General features: G+C 38.8%; 1 protein-coding gene across 8 annotated transcripts in view; it reads right to left on the bottom strand.

Moving 5' to 3' along the window:
* Window positions 1-26,085, bottom strand: part of ANKRD12 (ankyrin repeat domain 12) — a 113,591-nt gene extending 87,506 nt beyond the window's left edge. For 4 of the 8 annotated variants that reach the window (XR_003793602.1, XR_003793601.1, XM_029223156.1 and 1 more), the window contains exon 1: window positions 25,787-26,068. The gene's annotated coding sequence lies outside the window, so the exon portion shown is untranslated. Of the gene's footprint in view, window positions 1-24,668; window positions 24,689-25,786 lie in introns of those variants that run through there. The other 4 variants (XM_029223190.1, XM_029223180.1, XM_029223164.1 and 1 more) reach the window with 4 other exon arrangements.

Here is a 26,085-nt window from a genome sequence, read left to right as displayed (position 1 = left end):
TGAGGTCGATACTATACATTGGCTATTGCAAACAATGGTGCAATGAACATGGGAGTACAGCTAATGATAATTTTATTTGCTTTGGAGATATACCTGAAAGTGGGATCGTTGGGTCAGATGGCAGTTCTTTTAATTTTCTGAGCAACCTCCATACTGTTTTCCATAGTGGCTGCACCAATTTACATTCTTACCAACAGTGTGCAAGGGACCCTTTCTGCCACACCCTTACCAACTCTTACTATCGTTTTTTTTTTTTTTTTTTTTGGCAGTACGCGGGCCTCTCACTGTTGTGGCCTCTCCCGTTGCAGAGCACAGACTCCGGATGCAAAGCCTCAGCGGCTATGGCTCACGGGCCCAGCCGCTCCGCAGCATGTGGGATCTTCCCGGATCGGGGCACGAACCCATGTCCCCTGCATCGGCAGGCAGACTCTCAACCACTGCGCCACCAGGGAAGCCCTCGCCTGTCTTTTTGGTAACAGCCATCTTAAGAGGCATGAGGCATATCTCACTGTGGTTTTGACTTGCATTTCCCTTGTGATTAGTGATGTTGTACAACCTTTTAATATACTTAGCCCTCTGTATGTCTTCTTTGGAAAAACGTTCAGGTCTTTTGCCCATTTTTTAGTCCCTTTTTTCTTTTTTTTTTTTTGCCACTGACATGTATGGGCTCCATATATTTTTTGGATATTAACCCCTTATCAGATGTATGTTTTGCAAATATTTTTCTCCCATTCCATAGGTTGCTTTTCATTTTGTTTCCTTTGCTGTGCAAAATATTTTTTATTTGATGCAGTCCCACTTGTTTATTTTTGTTGCCTGTGCTTTTGGTGTCACATCCATAAAATCACTGTTAAGACCAATGTCAAGGAGCTTTTCCCGATTTTTTTGGTAGGAATTTTATGGTTTCAAGCCTTGCATTTAAGTTTTTAATCTATTTCAGGTCAACTTTTGTGTATGATACAAGTCCAATTTCATTCTTTTGCATGTGGATATACACTTTTCCCAGCACCAATTACTGAAAAAAACTATCCTTTCCCCATTTTGAGTTCTTGTCAAAGATTAGTTGCCTGTATTATTACACATGGGTTTATTTCTGGGTTCTTTATTCTGTTCCACTGGTCTCTCTTTTTATGCCAGTACCATACTGTTTTGATTATCATTGCTTTGTAGTATAGTTTGAGACCTGGAAGTGTGATGCCTCTAGCTTTGCTATTCTTTCTCAAGACTGCTTTGGCTATTCAAAGTCTTTTGTGGTTCCACATGAATTTTAGGGATTATTTTTCCTACTTCTGTGAAAAATACCATGAGAATTTTGATAGAGATTGCATTGAATCTGTAGATTGCTTTTGGTAGTATGGACATTTAATAATATTAACCCTTCCCGATCAATGAACACATTGGATTTCTATTTATTCATGTCTTTAATTTCTTTCATCAACATCTCATACTTTTCAGTGTACAAATCTTCTACCTCCTTGGTTAAATTTATTCCTAGGTATTTTATTCTTTTTGATGCTATTATAAATGGGATTTTTTCCTTAATTTCTTTTTCAGAAAGTTCACTGTTAGTGTATATAAATGCAATTGCTTTTCATATGTTGATTTTATATCTGGCAACTTTGCTGAATTTATTATTAGCTCAATAATTTTTTTGGTGGAGTCTTCATGGCTTTTTATCATGTTATTTACAGAGGCAATTTAACTTCTTCCTTTTTGATTTGGATGTCTTTTCGTTTTCTCGCCTAACTGCTCTGGCTAGGACTTACAGTACTATATACTGAAGAGAAGTGGTGAGAGTGGACAAGCTTGTATTGTTCCTGATTTTAGAGGAAAAGCTAAGTTTCTCACTGTTGACTGTGATGTTACCTGTGGGTCTGTTATATATGGCCTTTATTATATTACATTCCTTCTATACCTAACTTGTTAGGAGTTTTTATCATGAAAGGATGTTGAACTTTGTCAAAAACCTTTTCTGCATCTATTGAGGTGACTGCACCACTTCTATTCAAAACTGTACTTACTGATGGCCCTAACTAGTTCAATAAGGCAAGAAATAAAAGGTATGTAGCTTAGAAAGTAAGAAGTAAAGCAGGTTTTATTTCTGGATGACATGATCATCAATGGAGACAAACGCAAGGTATCTATAAAGAGGCTACTAAAACTTATAAGTAAGTATAGAAAGGATAAAGGATACACAGTTGATACATGAAAATTTTGTTTCTATATACTAGCAACAAAAAGTTGGATACTGGGCTTCCCTGGTGGCACAGTGGTTGAAAGTCTGCTTGCCGATACAGGGGACACGGGTTCGTGCCGCGATCCAGGAAGATCCCACATGCCGCAGAGCGGCTGGGCCCATGAGCCATGGCCGCTGAGCCTGCGCATCCGGAGCCTGTGCTCCGCAACGGGAGAGGCCACAACAGTGAGAGGCCCACGTACCGCAAAAAAAAAAAAAAAAAAAAAAAAAGTTGGATACTGAAATTAAAATATAACTCACAATAGTATCAAAAATACTAAATTTTTAGGGATAAATATAACAAAATTTAAGACTACAGTGACAAAAAACACTGCTGAAAGAAATTAAAGACCTAAATAAATGGATATACTATGTTTATATGGATTAGAAGACTCAATAAGAGATCAGTTCTCCCCAAATTGATTCATAAATTCAATGTGATCCTAGTCAAAATCTCAGGATGCTTTTTTTTTTTTTTTTATGGTACGCGGGCCTCTCACTGTTGTGACCTCTCCCGTTGCGGAGCACAGGCTCCGCATGCGCAGGCTCAGCGGCCATGGCCTACAGGCCCAGCCGCTCCGCGGCATGTGGGATCCTCGCGGACCAGGGCACAAACCCGTGTCCCCTGCATCGGCAGGCGGACTCTCAACCACTGCACCACCAGGGAAGCCCCTCAGGATGCTTTTTTAATAGAAACTGACAAACTGTTTCTAGAATGTATATGAAAATGCTAAGGACCTAAAAAAGTCCAAATAATTTTGGGAAAAAAACAAATTCATGGACTTACATTACTTGATTTCACTATAAAGATACAGTAAGCAAGACAGTGTTTACTGGTATAAAGATAGATTTACAGATTAATGGGACAGAATGCAAAGTCTAGTCTAGAAATAGACTTGTACATGTGTCCAACTAAGTTTCCAAAGTGCTGCCCATGCAGTTCACTGAGGAAATTCCTTTCAACAAATGGTGTTGGAACAACTGTATCTCCGTATGCAGAAAAAAACAAAAAACCAAAACTTTGACTCTTACCTCACTCCATAGAGAAATATTACCTCAAAATGCATCATATACCTAAATGTATAAAGTGAAGTTATATGTTTTCTAGCAGAAAACATGGGAGAATATTTTAGTGATCTTGGGTTAGACAAAGATTTCTTAGTCTATGAAAAACAGAAACTATAAAGGAAAGATATGGATAAGTGGGACTTCACAATGCAAACTCTTGCTCTTTAAATGACATTGTTAAGCAAATGAAAATCAAGTCATACAGGGAGAAAATACTTGCACAGAATATATAAATAAATCTTACAAATCAGTAAGAGGATAATCCAATTTTAAAAGGAACAAAAGATTTAAACAGTTCATCAAAGAATATTTAATTAATGGCAAATAAGCACAGAGAAAGATGCTCAACCTCCTTAGTCATCAGGAAAATAATGAGATGCCACTATACATCCATGAGAATGGCTAAAATTAAAGAGAAGGAAGACCAAGTGTTGTTGAAGGTGTAGAGGAACTGGAACTCTCATATATCGCCAAGGTTAGGAGGAAAGACAAAGTAGCACAGCCGCTTTACAAGTGAGAATAGTTGGTGGTATCTTCCCATGGCTAAGAAGAATTATTCTTTTCTTCCATCCTTTGTATGATAGTCTTGGTGACTACTACACTGCTTGTTTTTCAACCTCCTTGCCCTAAGACTGCACAGAGGCACCAATACTTGTTAAGGGCCAACCATCTGCAAGCTCTATGACAGACTTTGCTATCTAACAGCTAAAGGAAACAGTTAAAAGCTTTGATTCTGCCTTTTCAAAGGTGTTTCTTCCTTTACAATAAATACATTCTTGCTCCTTACAGATCAAGGACTCTATGTATTCATCTAACAGCAGCTCACTTCCAGGTTTGACAGTCCATGAATGTATGCTATTACATTCAAGGGTTTTTCACTCTTATTTAGCCACAGCAGTAAAATATATCTTCTTCTAAAACGAAGTAACCCAGCAATCTCTTGGTTTTTTTGTTTTAAATGGCATTCCTGTTTGTGACCATTCAAGGGATACTAAAAAAAAAATATTTTTAATAGTATTGCTATCTGAATAATTTTGTTTGTAATGAAGGTAAAATACTCTAGTTGCTATTCAGAGGTACCAAGTTAGCATACACAGGTACATCAAAAACTCTAGTGTATATCACATGTAAAGTAGATAGCTAAGGGGAAGGAGCTGCATAGCACAGGGAGATCAGCTCGGTGCTTTGTGTCCACCTAGAGGGGTGGGATAGGGAGGGTGGGAGGGAGACGCAAGAGGGAGGAGATATGGGGATGTATGTATATGTATAGCTGATTCACTTTGTTATACAACAGAAACTAACAAGCAATTATACTCCAATAAAGACGTTAAAAAAAAACTCTAGTGTAAACTGAACATCATCTGGATAAAGAAGTTGCATGTATGCCATTTATATTTTTAGTAAAGCACGTTAAGAATTAAGAACCAAGGTGTCTTTTTTTTTTTTTTTAAATGTCGGTTCATTGGTTTGTTTATTTATTTTTGGCTATGTTGGGTCTTCGTTTCTGTGCGAGGGCTTTCTCCAGTTGCGGCGAGCGGGGGCCACTCTTCAGCCACTCTTCATCGCGGTACACGGGCCTCTCACTATCGTGGCCTCTCTTGTTGCGGAGCACAGGCTCCAGACACGCAGGCTCAGTAGTTGTGGCTCACGGGCCTAGTTGCTCCACAGCATGTGGGATCTTCCCAGACCAAGGCTCGAATCCGTGTCCCCTGCATCAGCAGGCAGATTCTCAACCACTGTGCCACCAGGGAAGCCCAAGGTGTCTTTTTAAACTCAGTCAAAATTACACCAAAAACTTACTAAATTTCTTTTACAGTGGGGAGTAACGGATGGGTGAATACTTCTGGTTGGTTAATATCATTATCTTAAACCATCTATATATTCAGTGTCGTCTTCCACTGTTCCTCCTTCCTACGTGCATGCTACTCTCAAAAACACACTTAAGAAATTTCATAGCTCTCTAATGGTCACAGAATCTGTACTTAATACCAGTTAACTCACATCATTTGATTATTAATCAAAAAAATCGAACCCATAACAACTTAAACTTATCAAGCAAATAAACGCTAGTGGCCCCAAAAGTCCTCGATGATAAAAATTTTCCCACAGTGCTACACATTTAGTAGGCCTGAAACAGCCTCAAGAATCTGTACTTTCAATAAATAGCCCAGTGGTCTGTATCATTAGGAAAGCTTGAAAAACAAATTAAATGAGGGAGCAATTTTTTTTTTTTTTTGCGGTACACGGGCCCCTCACTGCTGTGGCCTCTCCCGTTGCGGAGCACAGGCTCCGGACGCACAGGCTCAGCGGCCATGGCTCACAGGCCTAGCCGCTCCGCGGCATGTGAGATCTTCCCGGACTGGGGCACAAACCCGTGTCCCCTGCATCGGCAGGCGGACTCTCAACCACTGCGCCACCAAGGAAGCCCGAGGGAGCATTTTTAATGATATAAAAGATCTCAAAAAATTTGCTTAGGCTAATTTAAAATAGGGGATTTCCCTACCATATTAAACACAATATGCATGTATGTGGGTGTGTGGGGTACCATCTAATTTAAAAATAAGCACATTAGGCAGCCTGATAGTCTCATTAAAAACAAAAAACATTTTTACTACCATTTCCTTTTTTCATAGGATAACTCTTTGGGAGACTATCTTAACTTACAATGAAATGGATTCTAAAGAGCATTCAAACACCGTTATATTTATGTAGTTTGTTCCTCTACTGACTGTTAGTTATGCCATAAACACTCCATAGCTTTCTTCTCCTAGATTTATCTGTTTCCATTTTTTATGGCAAGTTTATAGAGCAACTATTAGTTTCTTGTCACTGCCTATGAATTACAACATTTAATACTGGCTTCTCTGGAAGTCTACTTTCTCCTCTAATCTAGACAGAAAAATTTTTTCTTAGTTATTGCCTTCTGTATGTTTTTAAGTTTGAAATAGTCTCAACAGAAGCTTAGAAACTGTAGTTAATATCTGTCCCTCTTTTAGATAAGTAGAAAATGATTTAAGTTTTACCCAATTCTTTACATTTAAATACAACTTTAAACAGTATTTTCTAAACTGACTTTTCAAAGCCTCCTTCACTGAGACCTCTAGAAACTGCTTTTGATGCTGGGGCAAGGGGTAAACATACAACTGGAAGAAAACTACTGTATCTCAAATCTCTTGACCTGTGTAAGGCGGTGAAAAAGATCTCACCATCCATTTACCTTATCAAATTCTTCTTTCTAGTATGAAAAAAAAATCGTTCTACAAGCAAATTCTCTTGGATTATACATGCATTTGCTTTAGCAAAAGAAGTCTGACCAATTCACTTCTGAGAAACAATGAACCATTCATTTTGGGGGGACACAATGCATGCATGCCCAGTAAGTCCAGTTATTGGAAATCTGCCAAATACTACTGTTGATAAAAATGTACATCACAACATAAAGTTTAACCAAACAAGTATAACAAATTTAACAAAAAACAGCAGACTCAAACACAACTAACTCAAGATAAGAATGGTGATACAAACAGATAAGCATCCTTCTTGAAAGCTGAGGTAACTGCAATGATGCCAAGTTTTGCTTGCAGGTCAGACTTCTTAGTATAGTAACTAATTTGACTCTTCAGTAAACATTAATAAGTTGCTCTTTTTTATTTATGAATTGCCCGTTATTCTAAGGCTAACGACTTGTAGAAAATTTTTTCTTCTTAGCATAGAGTACAAAATCACCCATAGGAAGAGGCCAAACTTTGTTAAGATACTTTGAAAAGCTACTCGAAATAAACCTTGGGACCATGTCTGTGGAGAAAAACTACCCAACATGTCAAAAGGAGGGAGGGTTAAGGGAAAAAAGGAAGAGAGAGGAGACTTGGTAGACTATAGGCAAGACAGGAATGAGAAAAAAACACCTCTAGTTGGCAGTACAGCTGGAGGAGAACTTCGGAGAACAGAAACAGGTAACAGAATTTAAGAAGCTGTATTATGCTATGGTAAAAATCTATAGAAATGTTCCTCTAAGAATTAAAGAAAAGTCTGTATTTTGAGATCACTTCATAGCCTTTCAGCCTTCAGTGAGCACTAGACCCTCAGGATCAATGCTTTAAACACTACTTTATTCTGTTAGCTCTAACCACTCTATCTTCCAACTATAAGTCTGACTTGAAAATTCTTCATAGGGGGATCACAATCCACTAAGTTTTTGTCTTTCGCTTCCATCTACAAAACAAGAAGGGATCAAACTCCAAGTGTGCCAACAAGTCTTTCCCAACTAAGCGATCAGATATACTCGGCTTTACCACAGCTCCGGAGTTACTTGGCAATGAGTACTCCTCCTTTAAGAATGAATTTTTACCACGGGGGGCAGGAAAAGAGATAACTTTCCTACGACTGAGCTAAAATAAGCAGAAGTTAAAAAAAAAAAAAATCAGAAAACAAAGCAAAACAAAACCCCCAAGAGAAAACAAGCAGAACAAAGTCACTAACACCGTGCTGCCAGAGCACTTTTATGCCCCCCACCCCCATACTTCGCCTTAGCCTTTGGAAACGGGGGAAATCAGATTTAGGATTCCGTTTTAGAGGGGGCTTTTGGAGTTAGAGATGAACACAGGGGAAGAGTGGGTAGCGGAGGGAGCAACTCGCCTTTGCCCTGAAGTTTTCACTTGATGTTACAGATTAAAAACACATTAAAATTTACCTGAAATATAACACAGATGCAACAAACTGACAGTTTATAAAATGCTTTCTTTCCCTCACTTCAACACCAAGTTGGCTTTTAAATTAAAGATGATCAATCTGTGTTGGCATTATTTGTACCTTTGACGAGGTGCTCCTTGATTGACATTACTCCTTCTACAACATTTCAATTTACTCAAAATATGCTGTTCTTTTAGGCTCATGCCACTTGGTAATTCAAACTTGCTTGATTATCAGAAGCAAAGCAGAACACTTTTTTAAAGATACAGACTCTAGGGCTTCCCTGGTGGCGCAGTGGTTGAGAGTCCACCCGCCGATGCAGGGAACACGGGTTTGTGCCCCAGTCCGGGAAGATCCCACATGCCGCGGAGCGGCTGGGCCCGTGAGCCATGGCCGCTGAGCCTGCGCTCCGCAACGGGAGAGGCCACAACACTGAGAGGTTACGTACCACAAAAAAAAAAAAAAAAAAAAAGATACAGACTCTAGCTTCATCTTTAGAGCTACTGAATCACAATACCTCAGAGGGGAGATAAACACCACTTTTTAAAATGTACAGGGACTTCCCTGATGGCGCCAGTGGTTAAGAATCTGCCTGCCAATGCAGGGGACATGGGTTCAATCCCTGGTCCGGGAAGATCCTACATGCCACACAGCAACTAATGCCATGTGCCACAACTACCAAGCCTGCACTTGAGACCGCGAGCCACAAATACAGAGCCCACGTGCCACAATTACTGAAGCCCACGCGCCTAGAGCCCATGCTCTGCAACGAGAAACCACCGCAGTAAGTCTGTGCACCACAACGAAGAGTAGCCCCCGCTCACCGAAACTAGAGAAAGGCCGTGCACAGCAACAAAAACCCCATGCAGCCAAAAATAAATAAATAATTAAAAAAATAAAATGTACAATCAAGTATACATTTTATGCCTGTATTTTCTTTATGAATCCTTTCTTCTTTTAGGATTACACCATCTCAACTCCAATATCAGAAAATATATTCACTTTTATTCCCTTTAATTCCTTTTTTTTTTCTTTTTTTTTTTGCAGTACACGGGCCTGCGCAGGCCCAGCCGCTCCACAGCATGTGGGATCTTCCCAGACCGGGGCACGAACCCGTGCCCCCTGCATCGGCAGGCGGACTCTTCAACCACTGTGCCACCAGGGAAGCCCCCTTTAATTCCTTTTTTAACATTTAACTCTTCCTATCTATCTGTAATGCTAGTGTTTGGTTTTTTTAATTTTTATTGGAGTATAGTTGATTTACAATGTTGTGTTAGTTTCAGGTGTACAGCAGAGTGAGTCAGTTATAGATATACATATATCCAATCTATTTTTTTTTTTTTTTAGATTATTTTCCCATAAAGGCCATTACAGAGCATTGAGTAGAGTTCCCTGTGCTATACAGGTTCTTTTTTTGTTGTTGTTGTTAATTTATTTTGGCTGTGCTGGGTCTTAGTTGCAGCACATGGGATCCTAGCTGCAGCAAGGCGGGATCTTCAGTTGCAGCACGAAGATCTAGTTCCCTGATCAGGGATCGACCTCAGGCCCCCTACATTGAGAGCATGGAGTCTTAGCCACTGGACCACCAGGGAAGTCCCTGTAATGCTAGTTTTTAATAACAATCTTATTCCTTTATATACCCAAATCTGTTTCTGTGTTTTCTAATCTGTTTCACTACTCTTTCATTTTTCTTTTTCAATATTATCCTGCCAGTTCTCACCAAACAAATTTTAGATTTGACAAGTTAAAAATGTTGGCATCTGGGTCAAAGAAATAAACATAAAAATCAAATTACAGGAATACTAAAAAAAAAAATCTTTAAAATAGGGTAAATCTTCCTAAAACATAATATAAAAGCCAAAAGTCATTTTTTAGAAGTCCTAAATAAAAATTTTAGACTAGAAATGCAAGTGCCATAAACAGGAATCAGATGACAAGTGAAAACATCTGCAACACATATGAAAAGAACTAGCAGTCAAAGAGTTAAAGACAAATCAATAAAAGATCAGAAGATGACTTGAGGAGGCAGTTCAAAGAACAAGAAATACAAACGTTGAGTAAACATACAGAAGTATTCAAACTCACTCATAATTTTAAAACTGTAAAATAATGGATGACTTTTCATTTAGAAGACGGCCAAGGATTAAGGCTGTGTTGGCAAGGATTAAGGAAAACAGAATATTCATACATAATTATTATTATTATTATTTTTCCGTTACGCTGGCCTCTCACTGTTGTGGCCTCTCTCATTGCGGAGCACAGGCTCCGGACGCGCAGGCTCAGTGGCCATGGCTCACGGGCCCAGCCGCTCCGTGGCATGTGGGATCTTCCTGGACTGGGGCACGAACCTGTGTCCCCTGAATCGGCAGGCGGACTCTCAACCAGTGCGCCACCAGGGAAGCCCTCATACATTATTGATGGCGATGAAACTGGGATAACCTCTTTGGAGAAGAATCTGGCAAAACTATTAAAATACAAATGCACAGACTTTTGTCCTGATAATTCAATTTTAGTATTTGCCCTACAGGTGTACTATACAAATATGCAAAGATAATATACAAAGGCATCCACTAAAACGTTACGTGTATCCAAAACACTGGAGAAAAAAATCTAAATATTCATTTGTAAAAATGTGGCTAAACATAGTACCTTTTTACAGTAAAAGTTATGCAAAAATCCTTTTTTCTTGACCTCTCCTCTTCTGCAGAAACTCTAAATGTTGGGAGTATCTCAGGACTTGATCCTGGATCCCTTTCTACTCTCTAACACACTCTCTAAATAACCTAATCCCATTGTTTTAAATACCATTGAAGTGCTACTCACTTCCAAATCCATAACTCTCGTCCTCATTTAAAACTCTGTATTTGTATATCCAACTGCCTACTTGACATCTTCACGTGGATGTCTAATAGGCATACCAAACCAAAATAATACTATAGAGAATTCTTAATTTTCTGTCAAACTTCCTCACCTACCCATCTTCTCCATTTCAAATGGCACCACCCTCCATCCATCACTTAGGCCAAAAATTCAGAAATGTTGACTCCATCTCTAAAGCACATCTCAAATTAAATCCATGTCTTTCCACATCAATTGCTACCCACCCCAAGCCACCAAGATCACCTGGATAGGCTAGTGCAAAAACTCTTCAAATTATCTCCCTGCTTCCATTCTTACCCTACTCCTCCCTTCCTCCTTCTCTTACACACACACACACACACACCCCTTCTACAAGCAGTGATCAGATCTCTTAAAACTAAAAACCAGATGCTACCACTGACCTGCTTAATTTTTTTGTTGGTTTCCCACTGAAAAAAAATCTCAACTCAAACTAAACCATCTATACTATATGAAGCTGAATTAATGGAACAGACGTCTGAAGAAATTTTTAAACCATTTAAAATCCTCAAAGAAATAAGAGAAGACTGATAATATGCAGAAAGACTAAACAGAACCAAGAAGAAATACAGAGTATGAAAGTACAATGATTGAAATAAACAACTCTACAGGTTACATAAATAATAGAAAGAAAAACCCGAAGAATGAGTAAGTGAGCTAGAAGATCAGGCAGAGGACAGTTGCAGAAGGCATCAGAGAGGGATTTTTTTTTTAAAGGAAAATATTAAAGAAGAGACATTAGAAGTAACAGAATCCATATAATAGAATTCCCAGAAGAAAAAAAAAAATGAAGATATTTGAAAAAATTACCAATAATTTTCCAGAACTGAGGAAAGATCAAAGATCTCAGATTAAAGTGTGTGGAATATAACCTGGCACACAGTAGACTTCCAATAAATATTTGCTGAATGAAAGAATGAATCAGTGAATATGAATTCAAGGGCCAAACAAGACAGGAAAGGAACTACACTCAGACACACTATAAACTAAAAAAGATAAACAAAAATTTCAAAATCTTCTAGAGGGGAACTGCAGGTCACACACCCAGGAAATCAAACTGACATCAGAAGTTATGAAAAGCAACATCAGAGGCAAGACAACAATGCAGTAACATTTCAAAATGTTAAGGGAAAAAATTTCAAACCAAAAATCTTTAATCACACTAAGCTATCATTTAAAAGTGAGAGTTCAATAAAGATGTTAAAAAAATAATAAAAATTAAAAAAAATAAAAGTGAGGGTTAACGAATGATATTTTCAGGCATAAAAAGGCCTTGTAATGTATATATACAAACACCCTGCTTGAAAATTGCTTTTAAGTAGGCACTCAAAAAATAACTGAAATAAACCTGTGAGAACTACCATGTGATGTATGGGAATTAGAGTAAATAACCTAATAAACCTAATATTTCATACAAAAACAAAAATGACAGACGGATGGATGCTTGAAGAATACCCCTAACAATCCAGAAATAAAATTCTACAAAACGTCAACATGGCTGCTGGGACGTTGTGGGGTAGGAGGTGGGGTGGAGGAGACTAGAGGAAGTGAGAAAGTGGTTACAGTACTTCTCTTGTTTGGAGGAAAGAAAACATATATATTTTAAAATATATTTTAAAATATATTTATAAGATTAAGAAACTGTAGAAGATGAATAAAGATAGTCAATAGAATGTAAATAATTTCCAATATTTGTGTACAATAAATTTATTACATTTATTACAATAAATGAAAATGGATTAAACTCATTAATTAAAAGATATGAGTCTCTGGGCTTCCCTGGTGGCGCAGCGGCTGAGAGTCAGCCTGCCGATGCAGGGGACACAGGTTCATGCCCCGGTTCAGGAGGATCCCACATGCCGCGGAGTGGCTGGGCCCGTGAGCCACGGCCGCTGAGCCTGCGCTCCGCAACGGGAGAGGCCACAGCAGTGAGAGGCCCGCGTACCGCAAAAAAAAAAAAAAAAAAAAAAAAAAAGATACGAGTCTCTGAGATTGGATAAAAATAAGATTCAGCAACATACTTTGTAAAAGAGACCAAAAAAGGATACTAAAATGGTTGACGATAAAAGGATAAGAAGACACACCAGGAAATATAACCCTAAGCTGGTAGACTTTTCTTCAGGCCCCATTCATAAATAATTCAGACCCTTCCTGGTCTGGGCACAGCTCCCTGCCACTCCTGGGCCTGTGGGTTCCAGGGCTGCATTAAAGCTCACACACTAAGAAGGTATCTGTCTATTTTCTTTATAGGACAGGGCTTCAATTTCTGCTTCCTATTATGACTTTGAGTTCTTTTTCCATTTCAGGCACCTGCAGATTCCTCTTTCTTGCTTTCAAGCTCAGCTGTGTTTTTTAAATATTTTATTTTTATCTAGCTTTCCGTATACATTACTAAAATAGAAGGGAGCATCCCCAGTCTGCCTCATAGTCCAGAAGTCCCCAGAAGATGCACTTAATTTCTTAATCTTTTTATTTTTACTTTTAAATTTTTAATCTTAATTTCTTCATCTATATTATGCAATGGTAATGCTCAAATAATAAGGCTATGAGAAGTAAATAAAATATCTTAGCATACATAGTCCTTGGTGCATATAAAATATTCAAATGCTGCCCTCTAAATTTACCAGCAATTTTACATCCTACCTAAAGAAAGTAAAGCTAAAACTGTAAGCATGGAATGGAAATTGCTAACTTTTTTCCTGCTCCAGCTTCCACTGGGCTGCAGCTATGCTGAGGGTAAAAATGCTTCCTCCAAAATTTTTTGAGAAAAAAAGGTAACCAGTAAAGGACCAGCAACAGAATTCAATGACCCTTAAGAGTCATTCAGTAGGGACTTCCCTGGTGGTCCAGTGGTTAAGACTCTGCACTTCCACAGCAGGGGTCATGGGTTCGATCCCTCGTCGAGGAACTAAGATCCCGCATGCAGCACAGTGCAGCCAAAATAAAATGGTTACTTTAAAAAATAATAAATAAATAAAGGTCATGGAGCTCATCCTTTAAAAAAGAAAAAAAAAAAAGAGTCATTCAGTTAGGAAAGTGACTATTATTTTCTCTGATTTGATCTGGGAGCCTGATGTCCAAGATTCTACGCTGAGATCTACCACTGACTTTTTGGTTGACCTTCATCACTTCTCAGTATCTGTTTCTTCTTGAGAGTTAGGCTAGATAACATTGAAGATCTCCTATTTTTCCAAAATTCTGATTCCAGAATAAGATATTTAGAACAGTTTCACTCCATTCTATTTTTCTATGAATACAAAAATGATAGCTTAAAGTACTAAACAATGACATCCTTATTGCTGTGTTCCCCCATGCAAAAAAAGTAAACCATTAGACATAAATACTAAACATTTCCTACTTGCACAAAGACCAAAAGCTTAATTCCCTCACACTTAAAAGGTGGTCTTAAAAAATAATGGAAAAGGCCTCATGGTAAATGGTCATGCTTCTGGGATATTAACTGTACCTCCCTAACACCTCAACTACTTAAACAATTCAAGTGAGAATTCAGTCTATGAAAAGGGTTTGTGCTTGCTTTATCATACCTTCCCAAAGTAAGGCATGGTTGATTTTCACCACGATGTTTTCTGGCAGCTATTCCATAACATTTTTCCCACAAGAATAATATGGCTGTATTCCAGACCAAGAAATTAGTATCATCAAAATCACAAATTTAATCAACAGCATGAAAAAGATGAAAACATCCACATCCTTTAAAATAAACTGTCCTCAACACTGCCCTTAAGACGATATTTTTTAAAGTCCTTAAGGAATGTTTATGGTCTACTTTATACAGTTCTATATTAACTTTTTTAAAAATAAATTTTTTTATTTTTATTTTTGGTTGTGTTGGGTCTTCGTTGCTGCGCGCAAACTTTCTCTAGTTGTGGCAAGCAGGGGCTACTCTTCGTTTTGTTGCGCAAGCTTCTCATTGCGGTGCCTTCTCTTATTGCGGAGCACAGGCTCTAGGCGTGCGGGCTTCAGTAGTTGCAGCACGCAGGCTCAGTAGCTGTGGCTTGCGGGCTCTAGAGCGCAGGCTCAGTAGTTGTGGCCCACGGGCTTAGTTGCTCCGTGGCATGTGGGATCTTCCCGGACCAGGGCTTGAACCCGTGTCCCCTGCATTGGCAGGCGGATTCTTAACCACTGCGTCACCAGGGAAGCCCTATACAGTTCTATATTAACTTTTATAATGAGCATGTACTCCTTGTATAATCTACAAATAAAAATTTTTAAAATAATAAAATAGGTCGACTTACACTTGGTTTGCTCTGGAGAACTACAGTGTTCTGGTTAGAACCCACGGGGAAAAAATAATGAGATGGCAGGTGAGAGAACTACTTTAGAGAGAGGGAGAGGGAAAGAGGTAAAAGGTACTTTCATGTGTTTTATGTTTTCTAACCCAGCCATCAGAATAGGAAAGGAAGCAAAAGATTCAGGACAGAAGCTCAATCCAGTAAATATAGGCTGCACTTTGGGTTGGTGTTGCTATATATTATCTCCTTCGGAAAGCTGAGCATGGCAGTTAATTTAGAAGACTATACCAAGTAAATGCACTGTAAATAGTCTATTTGGTTTAGCTCTATGTGTGCATTACCTTCAAAATTCCACAAAGGTAAACCAACAGTATGAAACAGAGTAAGATTTAGGCAGCCAAACTGCTTGAAATGTAAACAACCAAGGGTTCATGCTTGCTATATCATACCTTCCCAAAGTAAGCCATGGTTGATTTTTAGCACAAAGTTTTCTGGCAGCTATTCCATAACATTTTCCCACAAGAAAATGATTGTATTCCAGACCAAGAAATTACACACGCCCACGCAAGATAGCAGACCACATTGAAGGGACAGCAAAAACTGAAACACAATAGGGTAGAAAATGAGGCTAAAGAGGAGGAAGGGAGCAACATGAAGCACCTTGTCATTGTGTTGTTTGATCTTTATGATGACAAAAGCAATTTAAGGCTTTAAAAAAAAGGCAGTGACACAATTCAAGCAGCATGTTTAAAAAGGTGCCATGGGGGGAAAAAAAGTGCCATTGGTGAAACTCTGGAAGACACACTAAAGAGGAATTACAGGAGAGACACGGAGACCACTTCAACTGTAACGACCAGACTGTGAGGTGGGAAGGAATAGTCAGCAAGAGCAAGGAGGCTAGAATGACATCAGCAACAAGAAGTAAAAATGCTTTGAAAATAATTTAAAAGAAACAATTAGCATTTATCTGTTATATTTATCTTCCAATAGTAATAACTAAACAATACCTCAAATTTTTTAAAAATAAAATTCTCATTACTTCATTAGATAATATTTACAAAAGAGATTAGTGGTAAAAAGATTTTTTTGGCACTGTCAAACAGTGGACCATAAAGGATCACATTCTAACAATGCATTTAGAATTTTTAAAGAAAGTAATACAGGCAGCTGGGTTTACAATGATCTATTTGCCCTCGGTATGTACACATATTTATATATCCAGTCATTTCCAGATGCAGAGGTCGACATATAAAACACTCATCTGCAATGGGGAGCTGACATAAATGACTTCTAAGGTTCTAAGATTCTAAAAATGAGTTGCTGGGTTTACTGACCTCTTTCTAGCCCTACAGGGCTCTAAATGTGCAACTTCCGTAGACCAGCAGAGGGCTGCAACAGCCCAGAGAAAATGGTGAGGCAGCTTGACTTGCATCTCTGGCACCGGGCGGTGGAAAAATTACAATACTGAAAGTAGAGAACTAACCACCACTACGTATTCACTTCACTGTCAACAGATTCTAAAGGGGGGCAAGAGCAACCCCCCAAAGCCTGAAAACTAGAAGCACTCAAAATTAAGCATTTTGCCACCAGCTCCTTTCTCTTCCTGCAAAATAGCAGTGTTTGGAAGCAGAACAAAATCTCACTAACATAGGGTAATTAGAAGGGAAAAAAGCCAGTCAAAATGAGTTAGCAACTCACACTTCCTTTCAGACCACTGCTCCACACCGCTGCTACCAGGCTAATCTTCCTAAAATGATAATGTCACTAGGTTACTCTCACATCTACTTTGCCAATCTGTTCTGCATATAGTGCAGTGAAGTCTTTACTTTGCCTAGATTTTAAGGTAGATTTCTACCTCATGTATACAAATCTTATTTTCAACTCCTCTAGTGAGGCTGCTCTTACTGTTATACACAATATGCAACAGAGATACTTCCCTGGTGGTCCTGGTGGTCCAGTGGTCCCCTTTCAATGCAGGGGATGCGGGTTTGACCCCTAGTCGGGGAACTAAGACTCCACATGCCGTGGGGCAATTGAGCCCTCGCACCACAACTACTGAGTCCACGCGCCTGAACTAGAGAGCCCGCGTGCCGCAAACCACAGCCCACATGCTCTGGAGCCCGCACGCCACAACTAGAGAGAAGCCTGAGCGCCGCAACAAAAGATCCCGTGTGCCGCAACTAAGACCCGATGCAGCCAAAAATATAAATTAATGAATACATAAATAAGTACATAAATAAATAAAAATGGGCAGAGAATGAAAAAATATGTAATAGAATTGAAACGGAAAAGGTCACTGTGGTGAACTTTGCATAAACAAATCTACATAGGTCTAGGGAAAGGGCAGATCCACTGTTGGGAAAAGTTTGTGCAAAGAGGGAGATAGGAATTTGCCTGGGGAAGTGAGGAAATGGCTCAAGGAAAGGTATACAGGGGGGTTCAACTGAATTGTAATTCTTAAGGTTGGTGATAGGTAGAAGGCTCTCACTATGCTATCTTCTGTACCTTTTAAATTATTTGAACTATTTCAAAATTTAAAAAAGTTTTTGGTATTTTACTTTGCCCCTCAAAAGACAAGCAGCCCATCTACTCAACAGATCATACGCCTGGTGGCATTCTCAGTACTACTCACACTTTAATCCCAAATAATGCCCTCATTTTTACGGCTTTCTATTTTTTTTTATATTTATTTATTTATTTTTGGCTGCACTGGGTCTTCGCTGCTGTGCGCGGGCTTTCTCTAGTTGCGGCGAGTGGGGGTTACTCTTTGTTGTGGTGCGCAGGTTTCTCATTGCGGTGTCTTCTCTTGCTGCGGAGCACGGGCTCTAGGCGCGCGGGCTTCAGTAGTGGTGGCTCGCGGTCTATAGAGCGCAGGCTCAGTAATTGTGGCGCACGGCTTAGTTGATCCGCGGCGTGTGGGATCTTCCTGGACTAGGGCTCAAACCTGTGTCCCCTGCATTGGCAGGCAGATTCTTAACCACTGCGCCACCAGGAAAGTCCCAACGGCTTTCTTTATAAATGATAGGTACATACTTCAGCTTTAAATGAAAGGAAAAGACTTCTAATTGCTTAATTGGGTGCAGTTTGAATAGTGGCACATTAAAAAAAGAGAGATTTGAGATAAAGGATATGGCATAAAAAAACCAGAATCGTTTATGATAATCATGGCTTCTGCAATGTAAGTCTGAGATCCTGAAAATCATCTTTATCTACACCCAAACTCTCTATGCAGTTAGAGGTACTGAAATCAGTACCCCGCCCAAGAGAGCAAAACTTATGGAAGTATTAAGTTATTTCTAATCCACATACCACATCATTCCCACCCTGACCCAACAATAAGGTGGGTTATTAGCACTACTTCAACTATAGCCAAAGTTGTAGCTTCCATACAACTTCACACCAGGGCTGAACTGTCTGGGCCTTTAGTCCTGACCTGCTACCTCTGTCTTCTGCACACTCTCCAACATAAACCCACTTGCTATACTCCACACAAGAATTCAGGACAACTGCCAAATTTAAATGAAGTATAATCTACAAAGATATGAATCACTATGTTGTACACCTGAAACTAATATGATTGATATTGTAAATCAACCAGACCTCAATAAAAAGAAAGAATTCAGGATAACTGCATATAGGGCATTTAAGAGAAAACATGCTCTAAACTGACTTAGGGTAGTAGTATTATTGGTTGCTCTTTTAGTCAGGGCAATTTAGGATTATAAACTGTTTCCCTGCCAAAGTATGCTGAGGAGAAGAATAAGAAATATGGTACTGAGGGACCAAAGCATGGTAAATTCACTGTCTTTTAACAGCTGTAAAAGTAAGTAACAAGAAAAGTGTGGTACTATGGAAACTCCAACCCCAGTGACAAACAATATGTATGTATTTGGTTTTATTTTTAAAATAAAACATTTCCTGAAATATAATCATGTAAATGTTATGAACTGTGGATAAAAAAGGCAAATCTCACTGATGATACTGATGTTAAACAACTCTATCTATGAAAAGAAATATACTATAAAAAATAAATGCCTAAAAACACAAATTAGGACTATTTAAGAATGTAACAGTTCTACATCAAAAATTCAACTTAAATTTCCAAGTCAGTGATTCTTAGTCTTTTTTGGACAGACCCATCTCAGAGCCTGAAAGCCATAGGTTCTTTCACTAAAAAATTTGCAGTGTAACTTCCAAATGTTTACAGAACCTCTCTGTAATTATGGGTCCTTGTTTTAAGTAATTATCTCTTGCAGCTAGATTTTAAGCTCCATACAAGAAGTCTTCTTCAGATATGTGCTTAGCATTGGCACCTAAAACCTTAAAACCTAAGCACCTTTTCAATGATCTCTTTGTCTCCTACATGAATTCTATACGACCTCGAATTCTTTTCTAAGAAAATCTGTATTACATTACTCCCCATCTTGGAAATTAATTTTTATTAAGCTCTTCTTCCTAGCAATCATGGCCTTTTTCAGCTGCTACCCATCTTTTCTCCCTTAGTCCCAGTTCATCCTCTTCTGCCAGTCAGACCATCCTCCTGTCATTAGCATCGGGGTGATCCTTTACAGTGTGATGGAATCTACGGTACAACAATGAACAAGACAGACATGATCCATGTCCTCGAGGGCTCACCATGTTCCTTTCTACACCAACTAGAAAGCAATTTGAATGACTAAACAATAATACTGTTCGCCTATTCCACATGTCTATGTTTTGTTCACTGAGTGTAAATCCTTTAAAAAAAAACAACCTATGATATTGTCTTCGCTTATATTTTTCTAAACTCCTGCCTCAACGCTAAATGCAATAGCGTTCATAGAAACATTTATTTAAAATTTGTTAACTAAACATGCAGTGTTTAAAACCTTCTTGATTATATCCATAATACTAGCTCATTGTGGCAAAACTTGAAAATACAGAAAAATAAAAGAAATTCTGGTTACTTTCATATTCAATATCCAGAGATAATCTGTCACACTGTCAGACTGGATCATTCAAGAACTTTCACTCCTTGTAAAAATCCATAATACAAAACAATTATTTTCCCCATAAAGGCTCATATTTTATCTATCATTTTACCTTTTTTTCTCTTAATAATATCAGCTTCTTTGAATGTGCAGTTTTGTAAAGGAATAATACAGACACTGATTTAAACTCATCTGTATAATGACAACAAGATAAACTTCACAAGGTAATGGTAAAGAGTGAATGAAAAGTTATGTGGAGAATCCATTATCAATCACAGGACATTTGTAATTATGCCTCTGACCAAAGGATATGAAGTATCAATTCACAGAAGAGAAAATGCAAATGATTATTTCTCCATGTATTAGCTAATGATCCAAATTCCTGTAGCTAAAATCAAACCCTTCATACCGCAATTAAAGATGAAAGCCTTGGATGTAAAATGACAGCGGTAATATAACTTAAATGTAATGACACAAATTTTAATTGGTAACCAACAATTGTTTACTTTCAACAGCATGAGCACAAATAGAAGGCAAAGAGGTATTTTTTTGTCCTGTTGGACTGCAGCTTAAAGAGAACACTCATCTTCATTCTTGGGATGTTTTTATGAATTCTGGAAGACAGGGATAATTTCTGAAGGTTGAAGAACCACTACTGGGTGATCACCTCAGCTATCAATCTACAAACGAATTGGGCTGATCTTAAGAAAAAATTTTTCTCAAAGTAATAAAATTACATTTATATAACACTTACAAATTTTAAGTTAGTTCTTGAGTAATAGCACCTAGAGTTGGAGACATTCCAGTAACAACTTTTTGAAGTTTCTTCATAACTAGATATGTAAAATATCTATTCTCATCATATATTAAAATAACACATATGTAAGTATCTAACAGTACCTAGAATACTAAAGCTCAATAAAAGGTCTTTTCTTTGATCACCAAGTAACTTCCAAATAGTCAAAATTAAACTCTGGTAAAAAGAACTCATTTTAACTCAGAGGTTGCAAGACTTTAGTACATAATATTAAAATATAAGCCAAGGCTTTATTCCTAGTTACAATATTTTTGTGCAAATTACGGTAGGAAACATTCTGTAAATTTTAAATTTTCTCATCTAAGCGACATCATTAACCACCAGCACTAATTAGTAAAGTGGTATAAAGAATGTTTTTAGTATTTACTCCTACCCTGCTTGTTAAAGTTTCAGAAGTGGTAGAACAGAATGGAAGAAAGCTGTGTACAATGCGGCTTTGGTGGAAGAGAGAATAAAAGTAGGTGTTTCTTTCCTCTTCCTTCAGATTTGCTAATGCTTCTCTTTCACGAGTGCATTTCAAAGGAGTCTAGCATTACTCCAGAGAATTTTAACCTGGATCCTATCCATGGTTCAATATCATTAGATTAGCGGATTTTTTGCTGATCTCAGAGTAGCTGTGAAATTCAAGAGATCGGATATAAAACGTACTTCATGAACTACAGAACACCGTAATTTTTTACATACTATTACCTTTTATCGTGAGTTACTACAGCTATTTCTAGAAAGAGAGAGCCACACACACATGGTTTTTGTTCTCTATTAGAAGTCAGAATGCCAAAAAAACTCCTATGTAGGAAGAACAACAATCTGAAATGTAAGAAGCTACAGGACTCTCCCAACTCTTTCAAGCAATAAGGTAGTTTAACAACATAGTATTTATCACAAGTATTTGTGGTATCTCCCCCAATTGTGGCCCAAATACAAACTGATAAACAGAAATGTAAACTACTACATATTTTGAAACAATTTTAGTGCAATAAACAAATATTAAGGGACTGGCCAAAAAAAGACACAATTTTTAAAAGCCGAAGAAAAATGATTTTGCAACTTGCAGCTTCATAATTTACCTCTTCTATTTACCTCAATTTGGAAGCATTTCTGTATTTAAATCTAATTCTCTAAGAACTTAAATTTGAATTTCTTAGAATTGTGGAGGTTCCACTAATCAGAAAACCTAGTTTTGGTTGCTATTTTCTAACCTGGACAAACTCATATTTACTCTTGCTGGATCTATTCCTTTATAAAAGTCCCAAATGAATTTGGTTAGTTATCTTTTTCCTTCAGTCACTCTGTTTAAAGTATGTTTCCTTAGAACAATGAACATCAATATCAAGGTGGAGTCTGTTAGAACAGCCTCTTAGTACTAACAACTGTAGTCCTTCTGTTGCTGGCGAGACTAATTTGCTTCTGACAACATAAAAAAACCCAACTACATCAGCATCTCATTAAAAGGCTTGCTGGACTGTTTTCCACAATTCTCATAAGGTATTTTCTTTTCTTTTTGTTTTTTAACCAACATAGTAGAAGGTAGAATGCTGCCCCCCACCCCACCAAATTTTTCACAAAGTCAGAAACTTAAAAACTGCCCTAAAACTTCTCAAAATCAGCTGAACACTCTTAGAGGTAGAATACAGAGAAATGGTTAAGAATGGGGACAGCAGAGTCTGTCACTTTTTTTGGTCTGTGAATATCTGTACACCACTTAACAGTTCAAAGCCTCATTTTCCTCAGCCACAGTATCTGTTTTACAGGGTTATTATGAAAATTATCTGAAATATTTCACTTAAAACTTTGAACACAGATACGTGCAGATTCTACATGCTCAACAAATGTTTATCATAACCTTTAGCTTCAAGGTTACAAATAATCCATGTATGTAACACTACAATACTACAATGATGTTCCCAGTATTATCGATTTAAAGTGCTAAAAGAAAAAGGTCTTTAAACCTAACAGCAAAAGTCAACAGTGTCTTAACATTTCTGCACTTATATTTTAGATCTACAAGATAACCTTAACATGAAGTACTCAAAAGCTGAGTTTATAAAGGAAATTACCTCCTGTTATTGCCATTATCTAGAAACTAGCAACAAATTAACATTGCTACTAAGATACTTTCACTATTACTTTTAAAAAGCCACTGCCTGTTAAAGAAACAGATTATGCATGCATGAGTGTATATGAGAATGTTTTCAAATGCTATACGAAGAAACTTCATATTCTCCAGAGGAAGTCAGGCTCTAACAACCGCAATATTTAAAATGTTCATAAGAAGCTTTACTAAGATTAGAACTAAGTAGGGATCAGAAAATGTTATCTACAGGGAGTTATAATCTATAAAACAGCAGGTGCTCAAAACAATGAAGCTAAGGCTAAGCAAAAACCTAGGGATCTAGACACCTTAGATAATACAGTAGAAAACTGTTATTTATTTTAAAAATAATGTCACCACTTTTTATATAGATAAAAGCTTATAGTATATAATGTGCTTTCCATATGTAATCACATTTGTTCCATCAAACAATCCTGTAAATTGTGTAGGAAAATTATTTTTTGCAGATTACAAAGGCAAGGTTCTGAAAGTATGATTTATCAAAAACCACAGTTAGGAAGTGACAAATCAAGAATGTAAACCCTGGCCTTCTCACTTTTATTTGCCTGTTCTTTCCACTACTCCATAAAGCTACTTCTTAAAGAAAGAAGCAAATTAGCGTCTTCAGAAAAAAAAAATCTCTAGGCCAAACCACAGACTGTTTTAATTAGCTGTGCTGACTTGGGTAAGTCATTCCCCCTTACCAGGCCTTTATTTTCTCATCTGTAAAATGAGGGAAACGGATTAGAAAATCTGAGGTCTCTTCCAGTTTTAAGGATAAATCTCTAAACTACAACCTTTACAGAGTACAAGCATTTTACAAATACATGTTGATGTCAGCTTCCGCAACAAGTTCCAAGTCAGAAAGTGGTGTCATAGCTATTAAGCAACCTACTGCAATTACTGGATAAATTCTTCATGTCTATCTGATAGATGTTGCTTCAGTAGCATCAAGTTTATATACAGAAAGCTGTCTAAACCTTTTATGGACTACGATGGACATGATTAATCTCACTATTCATTCTCCTTTTAGCCTGAAACAATGCTCTTAAAACATAAGAATGGCTTACAGAAAATTTAACTACTCATCAACTCATACCAAGAAACTGAACATTTTTACTATTATTTTTATTCTATAGAATAAAAACCTCTTTTCCAATGAAGAGTTTTCCAAATATCCCTATTTCTCCAGTCTACCTCGAAGATTATCAGTTACCTTTTACAGCAACTTCTATAGCAAAAAAAAAAAAAAAAAGTAACATAAACAATTTAATAAAAACATCTTCCTTTTAAATTCATTCCACCAGTTGGGCGCTCATCTCCAAGCAAAATTCAAGCTGTTTTCCCCCTTCCTGATATTAAAGAACTAAAATCAAAGACCGCACAATGTATTTCCACCTACTAAGTTCTTTCCTCATCTGAATACTTTATTTTCTTTACTCTGCCTCAAATAGTCTTCAAGGAATACACACCCAGAGATTTCCACTTTCCCAGCTCTGCTTGTTCATAAAACCATCCTAACAACAACTATGGAATCCAGAGAGATTAAGAACATTACAGGCATCCTGCTCTTTTCCTTCCATGAATACTACTTAGGTTTTACTTCATTTTAACACCTTGCCTGTCCCTAAAATAGAACACATACCCCGAATAGTTAGGCTTGACCTTACTCAGTCAACCGTCTGCAGACCTTTAGAAATTTGGTTACTGCTTGTGTTGACTATAAAAGATCTTTCAGTAAAGCCTTCCCCCCCTTGCCTATGAAACATTTCGAATGTTTACATGTTTTTGCGTTTAGCCCAAATTAAAGACTTTTCCCAACAAGCTTAGCTAATATAACGACTTGATCTTACACAGTCGACACTATCTCATTTTGTTTTTTAAGCCACTTGGCACCAATATAGCACATGTTCTGCCAGTTCTGAGCTAATCTCCAGGAAAGCCTTTGTATAACGACTGAAGAAACTGAAACAGATCGGTGCCCAAGATTTTTAAGAGCCTATATGATCATATGTTTTTAATCAACAGTCAATTTATTTTAAAATAGCTATTTCACCAGTTCGCCTTCTTTTATAATTTACATAAACCGTTTTAAAATAAAAAAGGACACATGACTGAGAACTCAGGTTCACTTCAACTTCAGGATTAGAGCCGATTCCGAAGTGTTAAGGATCTCTGGGTCTGCGACCCTTTTCACTGCGTCCGCAGGGTGGAAATTACACTCTCGACCGCTAACACCGCTTAAAATGTTTCCTACGGTTTCTACGGGTGCAAGAGTGTCAACTTCCCGTCCTAAACTGTTTCTTACTGTTATTATTAAAACAGCTGTCAGCTGGGCTTCGGTGACCTCTTTGTACAACCGTTTATTCAACGCTTTGGGAACCTCGAGGCTGCGTCACACCGTGTTACCCTCGAACTAGCTCCAAGAACCCGGCGGCCCGAGGATCCGAGAACGCCGGGGCCCGGCTCGCCCGCGCCGCGAAGCTGCCTACCCGCGGCCCCGGGCTGGGGGCGCTCCGCCCCGCCCCCACCCCGCCCCCACCCCGCCCGGCTCCCGGCAGCGCCCCCCCGGCCGCGCACACTCGCTCCCTCGTTCCCTCGCACGCACACGCGCCGCGGCCCCGCCATGTTCCGGGAGCGGCGCGGCCGCCCGCGGAGCCCCCGCCCCCCGCTCGGGCAGCTCCCGCCGCGCCGCGACCACTGCGCTCCCGGCGGGGCAGCCGTACTGTCAGCGCGGCGCCGCAGGGCGGGGCGAGTCCCTACCTCGCTCGGGGGAGGGGACGGGAGCGGGCGCGACTGAGGGGCTCCTCCCGGGCTCCGGGGCCGGGGCTTGAAACCGCGCCCCTCCTTCCTCCTCGCCTGTCGCCACGCCCCCCTCGCCCGCACGGACCCGAGGCACGGCCGGCGCGGGAGGGTCTACCCCCGGAACGAGGGTCTCGGCGCGGCCGTCGCTGTCGTGGTCTTCGCCGCCGCCGCGAACGCCGCCAAGGCCGGGCTCGAAAACATCTCCGGTCTCCGCCGCCCCTCACCACAGCCTGCTCGCTCCCAGGACGGCGCCGTCC

Source organism: Monodon monoceros, unplaced genomic scaffold (genome assembly GCF_005190385.1).
Source record: "Monodon monoceros isolate NGI ecotype Baffin Bay Population unplaced genomic scaffold, NGI_Narwhal_1 Super_Scaffold_1, whole genome shotgun sequence".
Taxonomy (NCBI): Eukaryota; Metazoa; Chordata; class Mammalia; order Artiodactyla; family Monodontidae; genus Monodon; species Monodon monoceros.
Note: the sequence above shows the minus strand (reverse complement) of the source record. Positions and strands in the feature narration are given on the sequence as shown.